The sequence below is a fragment of the Mesocricetus auratus genome, unplaced genomic scaffold (genome assembly GCF_017639785.1).
Source record: "Mesocricetus auratus isolate SY011 unplaced genomic scaffold, BCM_Maur_2.0 Super-Scaffold_100006, whole genome shotgun sequence".
Lineage (NCBI taxonomy): Eukaryota > Metazoa > Chordata > Mammalia > Rodentia > Cricetidae > Mesocricetus > Mesocricetus auratus.
Window position 1 is genome coordinate 7,914,098 of NW_024429190.1, and position 7,384 is coordinate 7,921,481.

The following is a 7,384-nucleotide window of genomic DNA, read 5'->3' on the forward strand; positions in this document are numbered from 1 at the left end:
GCATGGTATTTATCATAAAGAATAAAATTACCTGGGAAGAAAATATCTCAGTGATGTTGGTCACATGTTGGTGCTTCGTGTGCAGCGAGCAGATGTTAGCCATTGTGGAAACTACCTTTAGAAGTTAATTTTCATTAGTATTATGGTGACATTAAACTTGGCAAGAGAGAATGAATGCACTAAACTCCAGATGGGTTTTATTCTTTTAAATGTACAGTTTTTCCACAGACCGGTTATAGGATTTTCCTTTTGCATGTCATAACATCCTTGAAGAATAACACAGCAAAGTAGATTTTTAAAAATAAATGTCTCATGGCTTAGCATCCTTGAAGAAAGAATATTTCTTTACATTAATCCTTATGACTTATCCAAGGATTTGTTGGGGAAAAAAAGTCTAGCCTGGTAGCTGGTGCTCAGAATTTGATTAGGAATGCATGGTTTTTGGGTCTTTTTTAATCGTTGTTTTGTCTGTTTTCTCTGTAGCTCTCTCTGTGCTCTTTGGGATCTGGCTCATTTAATGTTGCAATCGGTAATTCACGGCCATCTCTTGATCAAGCCACAGGACTGTGTGGATGACACAGGTTATCGAAGGAAGATGTGTTAAGTAAGAGGGTTTTTAAGAAGCAGAGAAAATGCAGAGCAAATGGGCTTGAGCTTGGATATGGAATTCTCTAATGATGAAGCTTTAGCGTTGGCTTCTAAATTGTTCCCTTGTCTTTTGTAGCAGCACGTTCATCATGTTTGGAAGCCTGTTCCACTAGGTAAGAAAAGGAAGCAAAGAACATTGCAAAAGACAGCACATAACCTAACTATCCCCAGTTACCAGAATTATAATAACAAGCATGTCACCACCATCAGCATCGACCATTAGATGGCTGCATTTGCTGAGGCCACTTAGCACACCCACATGACATCTGAAGCAAGCTGTGTTTGTGTCAGCAACAGATGGGAGAACAGGATGAATGGTAGAAAGGTTAAAGGAAGCGAATAATGATAATAATAATAATAATCTTAATCATAATCATAAGGCATTTATCTTACCACTAGAAACACAACTGTCATAGAATAGTTCCATCAAACAGATGTGAAATATTTACTGTGAAAGCACGGATACTGGAAGAACGTGGAAGCAGTGGAGTAGATTCCCCTGGCGTGATCACAGGTGTGTGCAATTGCTAAATGCTGATGTTTCACTATCTATCGCCTGTGAGTGTACGGAAGCAGACACTGCTTATGAGATTATGCACAGGGGAATCCCATTCCAATTTACAGCAGGCTCCAGCTTTGCTAAGTAACCACCATTTCCAAACTCCAGGCCAGAGTTTTCTCACTGACTTCTGGGTCTCCAACCAAACTCACAGTGTAAGTTTTGTCTTAGTAACCCTCCCTCACACACACACACACACACACACACACACACACACACACACACACACACTACCTCTTCTTGGTTGGTTGCTGCTTGTATAACACACTGCCGAAACTTTCAGTGATGGAGAGTATGATCTCAATGAGTCCATATACCTGTGACCCAGCGGAGCGCTGACTGGCCTAGACTGGCTTCACCGGCATAGCTCTGCGGACACTGGGCAAACTTGCATCTTCAGGTAAGACATAAATGCTGAGCTCAGCTGTGTGGATGAGGCTGGGGTAGCTCTCCCTTGCTGTTCATACTCCTCCTCTCCTGTAACCTGCCAGGCCATGGGTTTTTCTTGGCAAAGGAGAGATGCCAGAATCCCAGTTCGGCATTATAAGCACTTAGTCTTGAGTCCAGCTAGCCTGCTGTCATTGCGCTGCCAAAGCAGGTCTCTTGGGTTTTGACAAATGATGATGAATCACGAAGAGCATCTTCATGGCCCCCCTTACCTCTGCCTACTCATCCCTTCCCCATATAGAAGCTGCTCACAAGCATGGGCTCCATAAGCTGTCTGTATGCTATCAGTGGGTTGAATTAGTCTGTGTGGGACTTCAGACTTGGTTCTCTCACTTAGTCACGCATGAAGGTTATTTCAGGTCTTTTCATGCGTGGCAGCTCGCTTCTTTTTAGCATCGCGTAATATTCCACTGACTGGCTATATGCTACCACGCTTATCCATTCTTTCATTACAGGATATCCAAGCTGCTGCGATTGTTAATTCCCATTATCAGGCCCACTGGACTAAGGAATGCTCGGCCTTAGGCACGCCTTTGAGTGTATCTATAAGAACACCAGACAGGATTAACTGAAGAACAAAGGGCGTGCCCTGAGTGTGGGCACCACCATCCCAGAGGGAGTGCATCTTGGACTGAACAAAAAGGGAAAAAGAAGAAAGCCAACTGAGTGGTTTATTCTCCCTCTGGTTCCCCAACCTGTGGCGATGTCCAGCCACATACTCTCTACTGACTTGGCCACGGTGGACTGTGCCTTCAAACCACACCACAAAATAAACCCTTTCTACCAGAAATTGCTTTTCTGTTAAATATTTGGTAATGGCAATGAAAAAAATAACTGATAGAACCTCAAGTTTGAAAAGGTACTGCAATAAAATTCTGCATGCAAGTTTTGTGTGAACAAAAATGTTTTAAGTTTTTTTTTTGGTATGCATTAGGTACAGGATCACTTGATCCAACACCAAAAGTGCTTTCAGTTTTGTAAAAAAAAAATTCTCTTCAAAGTGAATGTACTGTTTTGAATACCTGTGAACAATTACCTGCCAGTATGGTATTCTATGTTTTTTAACCTTTGCTGTTGTTTGCATCTGGTGTTTTTTAAAACATTTATTTATTTATTTGTGTGTGTGTGTGTTCTTGTGCATGTATTCACTCATCATGGTGCATGTGAGTAGGCCAGAGTCAATTGTAGGATGACTGTCTCCTGCCATATAAATGATAAAGATTAAACGCAGTTCATAAAGCTTGCCAGCAAGCATTTTAGCACTGATATAGCCCCTTACTTACAACTCTTTAGTGATATGTGGTCTCTATTGCCCTTTCATATGCCAATGCCCATAAGAATTCAAGTGCGTGAAGAGACAACGCATGGATGTTAAAGAAAATATCAGCAAGTACATGCCTCACAAAGGACTGTATATTATATATATTTTATATACATATACTTACATATGTATACATATGTATGTGTATATAGTTACTTCTTTTGTTTTTTAAATTATGATGTAATGAAACCATTTTTCCTTCCTTTTCTTTCCCCCAATCGCTTCCCATGCCCTTCCTTACTCTTTTTCAAATTCTATTTTTATTACTCATTGTTACATACATATATGTATACACATACATATTCCTAAATGCATAAGAGCAGCCTGCTCAGTCTATATAATATTATTTGTCTGTGTGCTCTCAGGGGCTGATCCTTTGGGTTTGGATAGCCAATGCTGTCCTCTTCCCGGGCAGAGGAAAATTTTAAAACTCAAAACTTTGCAATAGAAATGACTAATTTAGAACAAATGGAAGTTGATTTGAATAGTGGACACACAGAGATTAGGGTTTTTAAATATCACTCAAGTGTAGCTTATCAATTATTCTTTTCACAAACTATACCAGTGGTGTTCTCCCCCAAAAAGTCACCTGCAGCCCCATGGCCTGTGTGTTTAGTCCTGTGTAGTCTCCCAGTCTCCCAGCATTTTGTAACTTGCATTTGCACTCAGGTCAGTGCTCCCTCTGGAGTGTGCAGAGGGTCGTGTGCAGGCTCCTTTGTGCCTGTAGGCGTGGGATTCTCCTGGTTACTGAAGGCCAGCTTTACCACACTGTGTTGTCTGCTCCTCTCAGACTGTATTTTCCGGAGGCTCCGTTTCCAGCCTTTCTGTCTTGTCCTGGGTCTGTTTCTTCATGGTTTACACACTGCCTCCGTTACTGTAACATCATACTTAGCCATTTTCTTCTTCAGTACTGTGCTGTCTTTCTGCGAATGTCCTCAAGATCAAATACTGGAGTTTCTTTGGGATTGTCCTGCACCTGTATTTCAAACTGAGGACAGCTGGCTGGTGTCATGGCGATACCTAGTCTTCCCATGGGATTTGAACATGTTTCCTTTCTTTGATTTTTTCATCAGTTTTGTGCTACCCCTCGCTTAGATCTTCTAAATGTCTCATTAGATTTATATCCAACTCTTTCATTTTGTGAGTGCCAATACAAATGATCTGTGCCTTTAATTAAAGCCTTGCTAATTCTCTGCTGAAATACATCCAACTTCTTTAATGTTTAGGCCTCTGGTTGATCTTTTATTTGTGTTGAAGACAGCTTGACAGTTTGTTTCTTTCAATAAATTATCCTTTTTCATGTAGCTATGCAAAGTATTTTTATTGCCATTTTAATACCCATAAAATAGAGATGGCTTTGCTTTCATTCCTGATATCTGCCACCTGTGACTTCTCTCCGGTTTTTTTTTTCTTCTTCTTACCTTGACTAGAATCTTTCCTTTCTCATAGGATAATCTTTTGGTTGTGTCGATTTTATCTGTCAGTGGCTTTACTTAATTTCATTGCCTTTTGTTTTTATTTTTACTGTGTCTTTTTTTCTCGATTTTACAAAATTTCATCTTCATCAGAAACTCAAGTTCCTGACTTTAGAGCATTCTTCCTTAGCTGATGAATTCAGTTCAAGAAGCTTCCCAGCTTTCGCTGCTTCCCACCAATGTCCCCAGATCGTATTTTCCTGTTTGTTATTTCACAATATCTTTCACTTACTCTTGAGAGTTCTTGGTCCCATGTGATACTTAGAACTGCATTGTTTAACTTTCAAGTATTTGGGGGGTTTCCACTTCTCTTCCTGATGCTAAGTTCCAGCTGAATTTCATTGTGCTCAAGGAGCAGATATGTAACTTCAGTTTTACAATATGGTATGGTATGCTTTGTGATCTAGAATGTTCTTACCCCTGTTAGCACTTCACAAGACCTGGAGAACAAGGTGGCTATCCTGCTGGTGTTGACTGAAACACAATTGCTTAGTACTGGTGTGACATAACCTTATCTATTCCCTTGCTATTATTCTGTATGTTTCTTTATGTTTGAAGTTAGTTTCTTTTAGATAGCACAGGGCAGGGTCTTTCCATTGTACTTTGATGGTGAGCCTTTTAATTGGCTTATGTATATCATCAGCAATTAATTTTCAACGCATTTGTTTGAGCTACAAGCCACTTCTTTTGTTACTCGTCTTTACTTGGTCTACATTTGTTTTCTAGCTTTTTTGGGGGTATAATCTATCTATCTATCTATCTATCATCTATCTATCTATCTATGTATTTATTTAGGTTGTTTGGCTACAAGTCAAAACTAGGGCTTTATGCATGTTGAACACTTATTCTACCATTGGGCCACACCCCCAGTACTTTCTGCAGCATCAATTATGTATTTCCTACGAGTCTACTTTCTCTCTTTCCTTATTATTTTGGTTATAGTCTCTCATCGCCCACAGTCCTCTAGTGGTTGCTCTTGTGCATGCAATGTTCATTTACAATGACATCTAATTTGTTTTCAAACAACACTGTCCTGTTTCATGGATGATTTGAGTAGCTTACAGCAAAGCTTTCTTAATCTCTCTCTGCCTGAGACTTTTATTTATTTATTCTTATCAAATGCAAAGCTGTTCTTCTAACCAGTCATTATTTATTGGGTTAATTAATTCCCCCACCACCACACACACTTATTTACGCTTATGCTCTTTATGTCTTCCTGTAAGTCTGAGTTTCTGACCCATATCATTTTCCTTCTCCCTGGAGGATTCCTTACAATATCTTTTAGCACACCCACTTTGCTTATTCAGCATAGTGCTCAGCTACATCAATAGAGAAATGAAGGGGATAAAAATAGGAAGGGAAGATGTCAAAGTATCCCTATTTGCAAACAGCATGCTATTATTCTTCAAAGACCCTAAAGGCTCCATCAGAAAAGTCTTAGAATGAATAAGACCTTTCAACAGAGTATCAGGGTACAGACAAACATGCAAAAACCAGTAGCCTTTCTCTACAAACTCATTGAGATTACAAAAAAAATTATCAACAACAACAAAACAAGGAAAAGTTCCACTCTGCTTCATGGGAATAAAAGTAAAATGTCTAGGAATAAATGTAAGCAAAGAAGTAAAAGACTTGCACAAAGAAAGAGAGCCTCAAGACACCCTTAAAAGAAAACCAAAAAGGATACTGGATGATGGACAGACGGTCCATGCTCCTGCAGAATTACTGTGAAATGGTTATTTTACCAAAAGTTGTCTGCAGATTCAACACAATCCCCATCAAAATTCCAGTGAGTTTTTTTTCACAAACAGAAAATAACCTCAAAATGTGTGTGGAATAACAAAAGGCCCCAGACAGCAAAAGCAATCTTTAGCAGAAGGAACAATGCTGGAGGTATCACAATATTTGATCCCAAATAAATATCACCTTTTCTGACTACACTTTAGACATGGAACTTAATATCTAAATATACACAGAACTGTGAAAAACTAAACACCAAAAGACCCATGTCGTCCAGTCAATGAATGGGCTGATGAATTCTCCATCACCGTGGAATGAAACGCTTTGAAACTTTGAGTAGAGCTGGGCTTTCTGCCCTTGCTTTGCTCCTACCCTGTGTTGTCACAGTGGTGACAAAGATAACTATGACAGTGCTTAATTGAAGTGAAGTTTTGTGAATTATTGGCATCTCTATTTAGTTTGTACTGTTGACCTCGGAAAATTCTTGAACATTGTAGTCTTGGTTTTTTTTTTCCCTGTTGGTTTCTTCATTTTTTTATCCTTCCTTTGGTATTCTAATTATGCCCAGATTCTACATTTTAAAATTATCCCCTTTGTGTTCTTTTTTATTAGCTTCCCTCTTTTAATTATGTTTTGGGAAATTTCTATTATTAGGTATTATGGCTTGAATATGAAATGTCGCCCACAGGCTTGTGTGTTTGAACACTTGGTACCCAGCTAATGGTGATATTTTAGGAAGTTTTGGAATCTTTGGGAGTGTGGTTTAACAAGCCAACTTCCCATGGAGGACAGGCCTTTTAGGTGATACCCACTGCTCGTTTTGACAGACTTGATCTTTGGGCTTTCTGACCTGACAAGACATCTGCCCCGAACAGAGCCACCCAAGCCATAATGCCTTCTCCACCGTCATACATCGAGCTGGAAGAAATCCTTCTCCCATTTGTTGTGGCTGTCAGGGATCTCACCAAAGCGATCAGAAAATTAACTAGTATGTAATCAGAATTACCAACTCCTTTATTTCTCTATTTCATCTGCTTTAGCAATGAAATCATCAAAAATATATTTTTAAATATATTTTAAGTGATTTATTATTTTTTAACATTCTCATATCCATGTCTGCAGTATATATTTCCTCTTATATCTTGCCTTCTTTTTCCACTGATGCTGTTGGCACATGTGCCTCTCTGCCTCTTG

At 39.3% G+C, this 7,384-nt stretch overlaps 1 long non-coding RNA gene across 1 annotated transcript; it reads left to right on the forward strand.

Annotated features, from left to right (window-relative positions):
- The first annotated feature begins 490 nt into the window (after window positions 1-490).
- Window positions 491-2,444, forward strand: LOC121140657. Its single transcript, XR_005877581.1, has 3 exons — window positions 491-761; window positions 1,491-1,607; window positions 2,110-2,444. It is a non-coding gene; the product is annotated as an uncharacterized LOC121140657 (long non-coding RNA).
- Window positions 2,445-7,384: the final 4,940 nt, after the last annotated feature.